Below are 16,108 nucleotides of genomic sequence, written 5' to 3'. Positions count from 1 at the left end.
TATAGATGGCGACGTGCGGCCTCCTGCTGTGTATAGATGGCTACGTGCGGCCTCCCGCTGTGTATTGATGGTACCGTGCGGCCTCCTGCTGTGTATAGATGGCAACGTGTGGCCTCCTGCTGTGTATAGATGGCTACGTGTGGCCTCCTCCTGTGTATAGATGGCACCCTGCGGCCTCCTGCTGTGTATAGATGGCGACGTGCGGCCTCCCGCTGTGTATAGATGGCTACGTGCGGCCTCCCGCTGTGTATAGATGGCGCCGTGCGGCCTCCCGCTGTGTATAGATGGCTACGTGCGGCCTCCCGCTGTGTATAGATGGCACCGTGCGGCCTCCCTCTGTGTATAGATGGCTACGTGCGGCCTCCCGCTGTGTATAGATGCTGCCATGCGGCCTCCAGCTGTGTATAGATGGCTATTTGTGGCCTCCCACTGTTAACAGATGGCTACGTGTGACCTCCCGCTGTGTATAGATGGCTACGTGCGGCCTCCCGCTGTGTATAGATGCTGCCATGCGGCCTCCTGCTGTGTATAGATGGCTACGTGCGGCCTCCCGCTGAGTATAGATGCTGCCATGCGGCCTCCTGCTGTGTATAGATGGCTACGTGTGGCCTCCCGCTGTGTATAGATGGCTACGTGCGGCCTCCCGCTGTGTATAGATGGCGCCGTGCGGCCTCCCGCTGTGTATAGATGGCGCCGTGCGGCCTCCCGCTGTGTATAGATGGCTACGTGCGGCCTCCCGCTGTGTATAGATGGCACCGTGCGGCCTCCCTCTGTGTATAGATGGCTACGTGCGGCCTCCCGCTGTGTATAGATGCTGCCATGCGGCCTCCTGCTGTGTATAGATGGCTACGTGTGGCCTCCCGCTGTGTATAGATGGCTATGTGCGGCCTCCCGCTGTGTATAGATGGCGACGTGCGGCCTCCCGCTGTGTATAGATGGCTATGTGCGGCCTCCCGCTGTGTATAGATGGCTATGTGCGGCCCCCCGCTGTGTATAGATGGCACCGTGCGGCCTCCCGCTGTGTATAGATGGCACCGTGCGGCCTCCCGCTGTGTATAGATGGCTACGTGCGGCCTCCCGCTGTGTATAGATGCTGCCATGCGGCCTCCTGCTGTGTATAGATGGCTACGTGTGGCCTCCCGCTGTGTATAGATGGCTAAGTGCGGCCTCCCGCTGTGTATAGATGGCGACGTGCTGCCTCCCGCTGTGTATAGATGGCGACGTGCGGCCTCCCGCTGTGTATAGATGGCTATGTGCGGCACCCTGCTGTGTATAGATGGCACCGTGCGGCCTCCCGCTGTGTATAGATGGCAATGTGTGGCCTCCTGCTGTGTATAGATGGCTACGTGCGGCCTCCTGCTGTGTATAGATGGCACCGGGCGGCCTCCTGCTGTGTATAGATGGTGACGTGCGGCCTCCCGCTGTGTATAGATGGCGACGTGCGGCCTCCTGCTGTGTATAGATGGCTACAAGCGGCCTCCCGCTGTGTATTGATGGTACCGTGCGGCCTCCTGCTGTGTATAGATGGCAACGTGTGGCCTCCTGCTGTGTATAGATGGCGACGTGCGGCCTCCCGCTGTGTATAGATGGCACCGTGCGGCCTCCCGCTCTGTATAGATGGCTACGTGCGGCCTCCCGCTGTGTATAGATGGCGCCATGCGGCCTCCTGCTGTGTATAGATTGGTACGTGCGTCCTCCTGCTGTTTACAGATGGCTACGTGCGGCCTCCTGCTGTGTATAGATGGCACCGTGCGACCTCCCACTGTGTATAGATGGCTACGTGCGGCCTCCCACTGTGTATAGATGCTGCCATGCGGCCTCCTGCTGTGTATAGATGGCTACGTGTGGCCTCCCGCTGTTTGCAGATGGCTACGTGCGACCTAGTGCTGTGTATAGATGGCTACGTGCGGCCTCCCGCTGTGTATAGATGGCTACGTGCGGCCTCCCGCTGTGTATAGATGCTGCCATGTGGGCTCCTGCTGTGTATAGATGGCTACGTGTGGCCTCCCGCTGTGTATAGATGGCGACGTGCGGCCTCCCGCTGTGTATAGATGGCTATGTGCAGCCCCCCGCTGTGTATAGATGGTACCGTGCGGCCTCCCGCTGTGTATAGATGCTGCCATGCGGCCTCCTGCTGTGTATAGATGGCTACGTGTGGCCTCCCGCTGTGTATAGATGGCTACGTGCGGCCTCCCGTTGTGTATAGATGGCGACGTGCGGCCTCCCACTTTGTATAGATGGCTATGTGCGGCCCCCCGCTGTGTATAGATGGTACTGTGCGGTCTCCCGCTGTGTATAGATGGCAATGTGTGGCCTCCTGCTGTGTATAGATGGCTACGTGCGGCCTCCTGCTGTGTATAGATGGCGCCATGCGGCCTCCTGCTGTGTATAGATGGCTACGTGCGACCTCCCGCTGTGTATAGATGGCAATGTGCAGCCTCCCACTGTGTATAGATGGCTACCTGCGGCCTCCCGCTGTGTATAGATGTTGCCATGCGGCCTCCAGCTGTGTATAGATGGCTATGTGTGGCCTCCCGCTGTTTACAGATGGCTACGTGTGACCTCCTGCTGTGTATAGATGGCTACGTGCGGCCTCTCGCTGTGTATAGATGCTGCCATGCTGCCTCCTGCTGTGTATAGATGGCTACGTGCGGCCTCCCGCTGTGTATAGATGTCACCGTGCGGCCTCCCACTGTGTATAGATGGCTACGTGCGGCCTCCTGCTGTGTATAGATGCTGCCATGCGGCCTCCAGCTGTGTATAGATGGCTGTGTGTGGCCTCCCGCTGTTTACAGATGGCTACGTGTGGCCTCCCGCTGTGCATAGATGGCTACGTGCGGCCTCCCGCTGAGTATAGATGTTAACGTGCGGCCTCCCGCTGTGTATAGATGGCGACGTGCGGCCTCCTGCTGTGTATAGATGGCTACATGCGGCCTCCCGCTGTGAATAGATGGCACCGTGCGGCCTCCCGCTGTGTAAAGATGGCAACGTGCGGCCTCCCGCTGTGTATAGATGGCTACGTGCGGCCTCCCGCTGTGTATAGATGGCACCGTGCGGCCTCCCGCTGGGTATAGATGGCGACGTGCGGCCTCCCGCTGTGTATAGATGGCTATGTGCGGCCTCCCGCTGTGTATAGATGGCGCCGTGTGGCCTCCTGCTGTGTATAGATGGCTATGTGCGGCCTCCCGCTGTGTATAGATGTCGACATGCGGCCTCCTGCTGTTCATAGATGGCGACGTGCGGCCTCCTGCTGTGTATAGATGGCGACGTGCGGCCTCCTGCTGTGTATAGATGGCTACATGCGGCCTCCCGCTGTGTATTGATGGTACCGTGCGGACTCCTGCTGTGTATAGATGGCAACGTGTGGCCTCCTGCTGTGTATAGATGGCTACGTGTGGCCTCCTGCTGTGTATAGATGGCACCGTGCGGCCTCCTGCTGCGTATAGATGGCAACGTGTGGTCTCCCGCTGTGTATAGATGGCTCAGTGCGGCCTCCCGCTGTGTATAGATGGCAACTTGCGGCCTCCCGCTGTGTATAGATAGCGCCGTGCGGCCTCCTGCTGTGTATAGATTGGTACGTGCGGCCTCCTGCTGTTTACAGATGGCTACGTGCGGCCTCCCACTGTGTATAGATGGCACCGTGCGACCTCCCACTGTGTATAGATGGCTACGTGCGGCCTCCCACTGTGTATAGACGCTGCCATGCAGCCTCCTGCTGTGTATAGATGGCTACGTGTGGCCTCCCGCTGTTTGCAGATGGCTACGTGCGACCTCCTGCTGTGTAGAGATGGCTACGTGCGGCCTCCCGCTGCATATAGATGGCTACGTGCGGCCTCCCGCTGTGTATAGATGCTGCCATGCGGCCTCCTGCTGTGTATAGATGGCTACGTGTGGCCTCCCGCTGTGTATAGATGGCTACGTGCGGCCTCACGCTGTGTATAGATGGTGACGTGCGGCCTCCCACTTTGTATAGATGGCTATGTGTGGCCCCCCGCTGTGTATTGATGGTACCGTGCGGCCTCCCGCTGTGTATAGATGGCAATATGTGGCCTCCTGCTGTGTATAGATGACAACGTGCGGCCTCCTGCTGTGTATAGATGGCGCCATGTGGCCTCCTGCTGTGTATAGATGGCCACGTGCGGCCTCCCGCTGTGTATAGATGGCAATGTGCAGCCTCCCACTGTGCATAGATGGCTACGTGCGGCCTCCCGCTGTGTATAGATGCTGCCATGCGGCCTCCAGCTGTGTATAGATGGCTATGTGTGGCCTCCCGCTGTTTACAGATGGCTACGTGTGACCTCCTGCTGTGTATAGATGGCTACGTGCGGCCTCCCGCTGTGTATAGATGCTGCCATGCTGCCTCCTGCTGTGTATAGATGGCTACGTGCGGCCTCCCACTGTGTATAGATGGCACCGTGCGGCCTCCCACTGTGTATAGATGGCTACGTGCAGCCTCCCGCTGTGTATAGATGCTGCCATGCGGCCTCCAGCTGTGTATAGATGGCTACGTGTGGCCTCCCGCTGTGCATAGATGGCTACGTGCGGCCTCCCGCTGAGTATAGATGGCAACGTGCGGCCTCCCGCTGTGTATAGATGGCGACGTGCGGCCTCCTGCTGTGTATAGATGGCTACATGCGGCCTCCCGCTGTGTATAGATGTTGCCATGCGGCCTCCAGCTGTGTATAGATGGCTATGTGTGGCCTCCCGCTGTTTACAGATGGCTACGTGTGACCTCCTGCTGTGTATAGATGGCTACGTGCGGCCTCCCGCTGTGTATAGATGCTGCCATGCTGCCTCCTGCTGTGTATAGATGGCTACGTGCGGCCTCCCGCTGTGTATAGATGTCACCGTGCGGCCTCCCACTGTGTATAGATGGCTACGTGCGGCCTCCTGCTGTGTATAGATGCTGCCATGCGGCCTCCAGCTGTGTATAGATGGCTGTGTGTGGCCTCCCGCTGTTTACAGATGGCTACGTGTGGCCTCCCGCTGTGCATAGATGGCTACGTGCGGCCTCCCGCTGAGTATAGATGTTAACGTGCGGCCTCCCGCTGTGTATAGATGGCGACGTGCGGCCTCCTGCTGTGTATAGATGGCTACATGCGGCCTCCCGCTGTGAATAGATGGCACCGTGCGGCCTCCCGCTGTGTAAAGATGGCAACGTGCGGCCTCCCGCTGTGTATAGATGGCTACGTGCGGCCTCCCGCTGTGTATAGATGGCACCGTGCGGCCTCCCGCTGGGTATAGATGGCGACGTGCGGCCTCCCGCTGTGTATAGATGGCTATGTGCGGCCTCCCGCTGTGTATAGATGGCGCCGTGTGGCCTCCTGCTGTGTATAGATGGCTATGTGCGGCCTCCCGCTGTGTATAGATGTCGACATGCGGCCTCCTGCTGTTCATAGATGGCGACGTGCGGCCTCCTGCTGTGTATAGATGGCGACGTGCGGCCTCCTGCTGTGTATAGATGGCTACATGCGGCCTCCCGCTGTGTATTGATGGTACCGTGCGGCCTCCTGCTGTGTATAGATGGCAACGTGTGGCCTCCTGCTGTGTATAGATGGCTACGTGTGGCCTCCTGCTGTGTATAGATGGCACCGTGCGGCCTCCTGCTGCGTATAGATGGCAACGTGTGGTCTCCCGCTGTGTATAGATGGCTCAGTGCGGCCTCCCGCTGTGTATAGATGGCAACTTGCGGCCTCCCGCTGTGTATAGATAGCGCCGTGCGGCCTCCTGCTGTGTATAGATTGGTACGTGCGGCCTCCTGCTGTTTACAGATGGCTACGTGCGGCCTCCCACTGTGTATAGATGGCACCGTGCGACCTCCCACTGTGTATAGATGGCTACGTGCGGCCTCCCACTGTGTATAGACGCTGCCATGCAGCCTCCTGCTGTGTATAGATGGCTACGTGTGGCCTCCCGCTGTTTGCAGATGGCTACGTGCGACCTCCTGCTGTGTAGAGATGGCTACGTGCGGCCTCCCGCTGCGTATAGATGGCTACGTGCGGCCTCCCGCTGTGTATAGATGCTGCCATGCGGCCTCCTGCTGTGTATAGATGGCTACGTGTGGCCTCCCGCTGTGTATAGATGGCTACGTGCGGCCTCACGCTGTGTATAGATGGTGACGTGCGGCCTCCCACTTTGTATAGATGGCTATGTGTGGCCCCCCGCTGTGTATAGATGGTACCGTGCGGCCTCCCGCTGTGTATAAATGGCAATATGTGGCCTCCTGCTGTGTATAGATGACAACGTGCGGCCTCCTGCTGTGTATAGATGGCGCCATGTGGCCTCCTGCTGTGTATAGATGGCTACGTGCGGCCTCCCGCTGTGTATAGATGGCAATGTGCAGCCTCCCACTGTGCATAGATGGCTACGTGCGGCCTCCCGCTGTGTATAGATGCTGCCATGCGGCCTCCAGCTGTGTATAGATGGCTATGTGTGGCCTCCCGCTGTTTACAGATGGCTACGTGTGACCTCCTGCTGTGTATAGATGGCTACGTGCGGCCTCCCGCTGTGTATAGATGATGCCATGCTGCCTCCTGCTGTGTATAGATGGCTACGTGCGGCCTCCCACTGTGTATAGATGGCACCGTGCGGCCTCCCACTGTGTATAGATGGCTACGTGCAGCCTCCCGCTGTGTATAGATGCTGCCATGCGGCCTCCAGCTGTGTATAGATGGCTACGTGTGGCCTCCCGCTGTGCATAGATGGCTACGTGCGGCCTCCCGCTGAGTATAGATGGCAACGTGCGGCCTCCCGCTGTGTATAGATGGCGACGTGCGGCCTCCTGCTGTGTATAGATGGCTACATGCGGCCTCCCGCTGTGAATAGATGGCACTGTGCGGCCTCCCGCTGTGTAAAGATTGCAACGTGCGGCCTCCCGCTGTGTATAGAAGCAAAGTACGGCCTCCCGCTGTGTATAGATGGCAACCGTGCGGCCTCCCGCTGGGTATAGATGGCGACGTGCGGCCTCCCGCTGTGTATAGATGGCTATGTGCGGCCTCCCACTGTGTATAGATGGCGCCGTGTGGCCTCCTGCTGTGTATATATGGCTATGTGCGGCCTCCCGCTGTGTATAGATGTCGACATGCGGCCTCCTGCTGTGTATAGATGGCGACGTGCGGCCTCCTGCTGTGTATAGATGGCGACGTGCGGCCTCCTGCTGTGTATAGATGGCTACGTGCGGCCTCCTGCTGTGTATAGGTGGCGACGTGCGGCCTCCTGCTGTGTATAGATGGCTACGTGCGGCCTCCCGCTGTGTATTGATGGTACCGTGCGGCCTCCTGCTGTGTATAGATGGCAACGTGTGGCCTCCTGCTGTGTATAGATGGCTACGTGCGGCCTCCCGCTGTGTATTGATGGTACCGTGCGGCCTCCTGCTGTGTATAGATGGCAACGTGTGGCCTCCTGCTGTGTATAGATGGCTACGTGTGGCCTCCCGCTGTGTATAGATGGCAGCGTGCGGCCTCCTGCTGTGTATAGATGGCAACGTGCGGCCTCCCGCTGGGTATAGATGGAGACGTGCGGCCTCCCGCTGTGTATAGATGGCTATGTGCGGCATCCCGCTGTGTATAGATGGCGCCGTGTGGCCTCCTGCTGTGTATAGATGGCTATGTGCGGCCTCCCGCTGTGTATAGATGTCGACATGCGGCCTCCTGCTGTGTATAGATGGCGACGTGCGGCCTCCTGCTGTGTATAGATGGCGACGTGCGGCCTCCTGCTGTGTATAGATGGCTACGTGCGGCCTCCCGCTGTGTATTGATGGTACCGTGCAGCCTCCTGCTGTGTATAGATGGCAACGTGTGGCCACCTGCTGTGTATAGATGGCTACGTGTGGCCTCCCGCTGTGCATAGATGGCTACGTGCGGCCTCCCGCTGAGTATAGATGTTAACGTGCGGCCTCCCGCTGTGTATAGATGGCGACGTGCGGCCTCCTGCTGTGTATAGATGGCTACATGCGGCCTCCCGCTGTGAATAGATGGCACCGTGCGGCCTCCCGCTGTGTAAAGATGGCAACGTGCGGCCTCCCGCTGTGTATAGATGGCTACGTGCGGCCTCCCGCTGTGTATAGATGGCACCGTGCGGCCTCCCGCTGGGTATAGATGGCGACGTGCGGCCTCCCGCTGTGTATAGATGGCTATGTGCGGCCTCCCGCTGTGTATAGATGGCGCCGTGTGGCCTCCTGCTGTGTATAGATGGCTATGTGCGGCCTCCCGCTGTGTATAGATGTCGACATGCGGCCTCCTGCTGTGCATAGATGGCGACGTGCGGCCTCCTGCTGTGTATAGATGGCGACGTGCGGCCTCCTGCTGTGTATAGATGGCTACATGCGGCCTCCCGCTGTGTATTGATGGTACCGTGCGGCCTCCTGCTGTGTATATATGGCAACGTGTGGCCTCCTGCTGTGTATAGATGGCTACGTGTGGCCTCCTGCTGTGTATAGATGGCACCGTGCGGCCTCCTGCTGCGTATAGATGGCAACGTGTGGTCTCCCGCTGTGTATAGATGGCTCCGTGCGGCCTCCCGCTGTGTATAGATGGCAACTTGCGGCCTCCCGCTGTGTATAGATAGCGCCGTGCGGCCTCCTGCTGTGTATAGATTGGTACGTGCGGCCTCCTGCTGTTTACAGATGGCTACGTGCGGCCTCCCACTGTGTATAGATGGCACCGTGCGACCTCCCACTGTGTATAGATGGCTACGTGCGGCCTCCCACTGTGTATAGACGCTGCCATGCAGCCTCCTGCTGTGTATAGATGGCTACGTGTGGCCTCCCGCTGTTTGCAGATGGCTACGTGCGACCTCCTGCTGTGTAGAGATGGCTACGTGCGGCCTCCCGCTGTGTATAGATGGCTACGTGCGGCATCCCGCTGCGTATAGATGGCTACGTGCGGCCTCCCGCTGTGTATAGATGCTGCCATGCGGCCTCCTGCTGTGTATAGATGGCTACGTGTGGCCTCCCGCTGTGTATAGATGGCTACGTGCGGCCTCACGCTGTGTATAGATGGTGACGTGCGGCCTCCCACTTTGTATAGATGGCTATGTGTGGCCCCCCGCTGTGTATAGATGGTACCGTGCGGCCTCCCGCTGTGTATAGATGGCAATATGTGGCCTCCTGCTGTGTATAGATGACAACGTGCGGCCTCCTGCTGTGTATAGATGGCGCCATGTGGCCTCCTGCTGTGTATAGATGGCTACGTGCGGCCTCCCGCTGTGTATAGATGGCAATGTGCAGCCTCCCACTGTGCATAGATGGCTACGTGCGGCCTCCCGCTGTGTATAGATGCTGCCATGCGGCCTCCAGCTGTGTATAGATGGCTATGTGTGGCCTCCCGCTGTTTACAGATGGCTACGTGTGACCTCCTGCTGTGTATAGATGGCTACGTGCGGCCTCCCTCTGTGTATAGATGCTGCCATGCTGCCTCCTGCTGTGTATAGATGGCTACGTGCGGCCTCCCACTGTGTATAGATGGCACCGTGCGGCCTCCCACTGTGTATAGATGGCTACGTGCAGCCTCCCGCTGTGTATAGATGCTGCCATGCGGCCTCCAGCTGTGTATAGATGGCTACGTGTGGCCTCCCGCTGTGCATAGATGGCTACGTGCGGCCTCCCGCTGTGTATAGATGGCTATGTGCGGCACCCTGCTGTGTATAGATGGCACCGTGCGGCCTCCCGCTGTGTATAGATGGCAATGTGTGGCCTCCTGCTGTGTATAGATGGCTACATGCGGCCTCCTGCTGTGTATAGATGGCACCGGGCGGCCTCCTGCTGTGTATAGATGGTGACGTGCGGCCTCCCGCTGTGTATAGATGGCGACGTGCGGCCTCCTGCTGTGTATAGATGGCTACAAGCGGCCTCCCGCTGTGTATTGATGGTACCGTGCGGCCTCCTGCTGTGTATAGATGGCAACGTGTGGCCTCCTGCTGTGTATAGATGGCGACGTGCGGCCTCCCGCTGTGTATAGATGGCACCGTGCGGCCTCCCGCTCTGTATAGATGGCTACGTGCGGCCTCCCGCTGTGTATAGATGGCGCCATGCGGCCTCCTGCTGTGTATAGATTGGTACGTGCGTCCTCCTGCTGTTTACAGATGGCTACGTGCGGCCTCCTGCTGTGTATAGATGGCACCGTGCGACCTCCCACTGTGTATAGATGGCTACGTGCGGCCTCCCACTGTGTATAGATGCTGCCATGCGGCCTCCTGCTGTGTATAGATGGCTACGTGTGGCCTCCCGCTGTTTGCAGATGGCTACGTGCGACCTAGTGCTGTGTATAGATGGCTACGTGCGGCCTCCCGCTGTGTATAGATGGCTACGTGCGGCCTCCCGCTGTGTATAGATGCTGCCATGTGGGCTCCTGCTGTGTATAGATGGCTACGTGTGGCCTCCCGCTGTGTATAGATGGCGACGTGCGGCCTCCCGCTGTGTATAGATGGCTATGTGCAGCCCCCCGCTGTGTATAGATGGTACCGTGCGGCCTTCCGCTGTGTATAGATGCTGCCATGCGGCCTCCTGCTGTGTATAGATGGCTACGTGTGGCCTCCCGCTGTGTATAGATGGCTACGTGCGGCCTCCCGTTGTGTATAGATGGCGACGTGCGGCCTCCCACTTTGTATAGATGGCTATGTGCGGCCCCCCGCTGTGTATAGATGGTACTGTGCGGTCTCCCGCTGTGTATAGATGGCAATGTGTGGCCTCCTGCTGTGTATAGATGGCTACGTGCGGCCTCCTGCTGTGTATAGATGGCGCCATGCGGCCTCCTGCTGTGTATAGATGGCTACGTGCGACCTCCCGCTGTGTATAGATGGCAATGTGCAGCCTCCCACTGTGTATAGATGGCTACCTGCGGCCTCCCGCTGTGTATAGATGTTGCCATGCGGCCTCCAGCTGTGTATAGATGGCTATGTGTGGCCTCCCGCTGTTTACAGATGGCTACGTGTGACCTCCTGCTGTGTATAGATGGCTATGTGCGGCCTCTCGCTGTGTATAGATGCTGCCATGCTGCCTCCTGCTGTGTATAGATGGCTACGTGCGGCCTCCCGCTGTGTATAGATGTCACCGTGCGGCCTCCCACTGTGTATAGATGGCTACGTGCGGCCTCCTGCTGTGTATAGATGCTGCCATGCGGCCTCCAGCTGTGTATAGATGGCTGTGTGTGGCCTCCCGCTGTTTACAGATGGCTACGTGTGGCCTCCCGCTGTGCATAGATGGCTACGTGCGGCCTCCCGCTGAGTATAGATGTTAACGTGCGGCCTCCCGCTGTGTATAGATGGCGACGTGCGGCCTCCTGCTGTGTATAGATGGCTACATGCGGCCTCCCGCTGTGAATAGATGGCACCGTGCGGCCTCCCGCTGTGTAAAGATGGCAACGTGCGGCCTCCCGCTGTGTATAGATGGCTACGTGCGGCCTCCCGCTGTGTATAGATGGCACCGTGCGGCCTCCCGCTGGGTATAGATGGCGACGTGCGGCCTCCCGCTGTGTATAGATGGCTATGTGCGGCCTCCCGCTGTGTATAGATGGCGCCGTGTGGCCTCCTGCTGTGTATAGATGGCTATGTGCGGCCTCCCGCTGTGTATAGATGTCGACATGCGGCCTCCTGCTGTTCATAGATGGCGACGTGCGGCCTCCTGCTGTGTATAGATGGCGACGTGCGGCCTCCTGCTGTGTATAGATGGCTACATGCGGCCTCCCGCTGTGTATTGATGGTACCGTGCGGACTCCTGCTGTGTATAGATGGCAACGTGTGGCCTCCTGCTGTGTATAGATGGCTACGTGTGGCCTCCTGCTGTGTATAGATGGCACCGTGCGGCCTCCTGCTGCGTATAGATGGCAACGTGTGGTCTCCCGCTGTGTATAGATGGCTCAGTGCGGCCTCCCGCTGTGTATAGATGGCAACTTGCGGCCTCCCGCTGTGTATAGATAGCGCCGTGCGGCCTCCTGCTGTGTATAGATTGGTACGTGCGGCCTCCTGCTGTTTACAGATGGCTACGTGCGGCCTCCCACTGTGTATAGATGGCACCGTGCGACCTCCCACTGTGTATAGATGGCTACGTGCGGCCTCCCACTGTGTATAGACGTAGCCATGCAGCCTCCTGCTGTGTATAGATGGCTACGTGTGGCCTCCCGCTGTTTGCAGATGGCTACGTGCGACCTCCTGCTGTGTAGAGATGGCTACGTGCGGCCTCCCGCTGCATATAGATGGCTACGTGCGGCCTCCCGCTGTGTATAGATGCTGCCATGCGGCCTCCTGCTGTGTATAGATGGCTACGTGTGGCCTCCCGCTGTGTATAGATGGCTACGTGCGGCCTCACGCTGTGTATAGATGGTGACGTGCGGCCTCCCACTTTGTATAGATGGCTATGTGTGGCCCCCCGCTGTGTATAGATGGTACCGTGCGGCCTCCCGCTGTGTATAGATGGCAATATGTGGCCTCCTGCTGTGTATAGATGACAACGTGCGGCCTCCTGCTGTGTATAGATGGCGCCATGTGGCCTCCTGCTGTGTATAGATGGCTACGTGCGGCCTCCCGCTGTGTATAGATGGCAATGTGCAGCCTCCCACTGTGCATAGATGGCTACGTGCGGCCTCCCGCTGTGTATAGATGCTGCCATGCGGCCTCCAGCTGTGTATAGATGGCTATGTGTGGCCTCCCGCTGTTTACAGATGGCTACGTGTGACCTCCTGCTGTGTATAGATGGCTACGTGCGGCCTCCCGCTGTGTATAGATGCTGCCATGCTGCCTCCTGCTGTGTATAGATGGCTACGTGCGGCCTCCCACTGTGTATAGATGGCACCGTGCGGCCTCCCACTGTGTATAGATGGCTACGTGCAGCCTCCCGCTGTGTATAGATGCTGCCATGCGGCCTCCAGCTGTGTATAGATGGCTACGTGTGGCCTCCCGCTGTGCATAGATGGCTACGTGCGGCCTCCCGCTGAGTATAGATGGCAACGTGCGGCCTCCCGCTGTGTATAGATGGCGACGTGCGGCCTCCTGCTGTGTATAGATATCTACATGCGGCCTCCCGCTGTGTATAGATGTTGCCATGCGGCCTCCAGCTGTGTATAGATGGCTATGTGTGGCCTCCCGCTGTTTACAGATGGCTACGTGTGACCTCCTGCTGTGTATAGATGGCTACGTGCGGCCTCCCGCTGTGTATAGATGCTGCCATGCTGCCTCCTGCTGTGTATAGATGGCTACGTGCGGCCTCCCGCTGTGTATAGATGTCACCGTGCGGCCTCCCACTGTGTATAGATGGCTACGTGCGGCCTCCTGCTGTGTATAGATGCTGCCATGCGGCCTCCAGCTGTGTATAGATGGCTGTGTGTGGCCTCCCGCTGTTTACAGATGGCTACGTGTGGCCTCCCGCTGTGCATAGATGGCTACGTGCGGCCTCCCGCTGAGTATAGATGTTAACGTGCGGCCTCCCGCTGTGTATAGATGGCGACGTGCGGCCTCCTGCTGTGTATAGATGGCTACATGCGGCCTCCCGCTGTGAATAGATGGCACCGTGCGGCCTCCCGCTGTGTAAAGATGGCAACGTGCGGCCTCCCGCTGTGTATAGATGGCTACGTGCGGCCTCCCGCTGTGTATAGATGGCACCGTGCGGCCTCCCGCTGGGTATAGATGGCGACGTGCGGCCTCCCGCTGTGTATAGATGGCTATGTGCGGCCTCCCGCTGTGTATAGATGGCGCCGTGTGGCCTCCTGCTGTGTATAGATGGCTATGTGCGGCCTCCCGCTGTGTATAGATGTCGACATGCGGCCTCCTGCTGTTCATAGATGGCGACGTGCGGCCTCCTGCTGTGTATAGATGGCGACGTGCGGCCTCCTGCTGTGTATAGATGGCTACATGCGGCCTCCCGCTGTGTATTGATGGTACCGTGCGGCCTCCTGCTGTGTATAGATGGCAACGTGTGGCCTCCTGCTGTGTATAGATGGCTACGTGTGGCCTCCTGCTGTGTATAGATGGCACCGTGCGGCCTCCTGCTGCGTATAGATGGCAACGTGTGGTCTCCCGCTGTGTATAGATGGCTCAGTGCGGCCTCCCGCTGTGTATAGATGGCAACTTGCGGCCTCCCGCTGTGTATAGATAGCGCCGTGCGGCCTCCTGCTGTGTATAGATTGGTACGTGCGGCCTCCTGCTGTTTACAGATGGCTACGTGCGGCCTCCCACTGTGTATAGATGGCACCGTGCGACCTCCCACTGTGTATAGATGGCTACGTGCGGCCTCCCACTGTGTATAGACGCTGCCATGCAGCCTCCTGCTGTGTATAGATGGCTACGTGTGGCCTCCCGCTGTTTGCAGATGGCTACGTGCGACCTCCTGCTGTGTAGAGATGGCTACGTGCGGCCTCCCGCTGCGTATAGATGGCTACGTGCGGCCTCCCGCTGTGTATAGATGCTGCCATGCGGCCTCCTGCTGTGTATAGATGGCTACGTGTGGCCTCCCGCTGTGTATAGATGGCTACGTGCGGCCTCACGCTGTGTATAGATGGTGACGTGCGGCCTCCCACTTTGTATAGATGGCTATGTGTGGCCCCCCGCTGTGTATAGATGGTACCGTGCGGCCTCCCGCTGTGTATAAATGGCAATATGTGGCCTCCTGCTGTGTATAGATGACAACGTGCGGCCTCCTGCTGTGTATAGATGGCGCCATGTGGCCTCCTGCTGTGTATAGATGGCTACGTGCGGCCTCCCGCTGTGTATAGATGGCAATGTGCAGCCTCCCACTGTGCATAGATGGCTACGTGCGGCCTCCCGCTGTGTATAGATGCTGCCATGCGGCCTCCAGCTGTGTATAGATGGCTATGTGTGGCCTCCCGCTGTTTACAGATGGCTACGTGTGACCTCCTGCTGTGTATAGATGGCTACGTGCGGCCTCCCGCTGTGTATAGATGATGCCATGCTGCCTCCTGCTGTGTATAGATGGCTACGTGCGGCCTCCCACTGTGTATAGATGGCACCGTGCGGCCTCCCACTGTGTATAGATGGCTACGTGCAGCCTCCCGCTGTGTATAGATGCTGCCATGCGGCCTCCAGCTGTGTATAGATGGCTACGTGTGGCCTCCCGCTGTGCATAGATGGCTACGTGCGGCCTCCCGCTGAGTATAGATGGCAACGTGCGGCCTCCCGCTGTGTATAGATGGCGACGTGCGGCCTCCTGCTGTGTATAGATGGCTACATGCGGCCTCCCGCTGTGAATAGATGGCACTGTGCGGCCTCCCGCTGTGTAAAGATTGCAACGTGCGGCCTCCCGCTGTGTATAGAAGCAAAGTACGGCCTCCCGCTGTGTATAGATGGCAACCGTGCGGCCTCCCGCTGGGTATAGATGGCGACGTGCGGCCTCCCGCTGTGTATAGATGGCTATGTGCGGCCTCCCACTGTGTATAGATGGCGCCGTGTGGCCTCCTGCTGTGTATATATGGCTATGTGCGGCCTCCCGCTGTGTATAGATGTCGACATGCGGCCTCCTGCTGTGTATAGATGGCGACGTGCGGCCTCCTGCTGTGTATAGATGGCGACGTGCGGCCTCCTGCTGTGTATAGATGGCTACGTGCGGCCTCCTGCTGTGTATAGGTGGCGACGTGCGGCCTCCTGCTGTGTATAGATGGCTACGTGCGGCCTCCCGCTGTGTATTGATGGTACCGTGCGGCCTCCTGCTGTGTATAGATGGCAACGTGTGGCCTCCTGCTGTGTATAGATGGCTACGTGCGGCCTCCCGCTGTGTATTGATGGTACCGTGCGGCCTCCTGCTGTGTATAGATGGCAACGTGTGGCCTCCTGCTGTGTATAGATGGCTACGTGTGGCCTCCCGCTGTGTATAGATGGCAGCGTGCGGCCTCCTGCTGTGTATAGATGGCAACGTGCGGCCTCCCGCTGGGTATAGATGGAGACGTGCGGCCTCCCGCTGTGTATAGATGGCTATGTGCAGCATCCCGCTGTGTATAGATGGCGCCGTGTGGCCTCCTGCTGTGTATAGATGGCTATGTGCGGCCTCCCGCTGTGTATAGATGTCGACATGCGGCCTCCTGCTGTGTATAGATGGCGACGTGCGGCCTCCTGCTGTGTATAGATGGCGACGTGCGGCCTCCTGCTGTGTATAGATGGCTACGTGCGG

Source organism: Phyllobates terribilis, unplaced genomic scaffold (assembly GCF_046119375.1).
Source record: "Phyllobates terribilis strain yellow unplaced genomic scaffold, ASM4611937v1 Scaffold_11__3_contigs__length_659146591, whole genome shotgun sequence".
Lineage (NCBI taxonomy): Eukaryota > Metazoa > Chordata > Amphibia > Anura > Dendrobatidae > Phyllobates > Phyllobates terribilis.
This window is presented reverse-complemented; position numbering follows the sequence as displayed.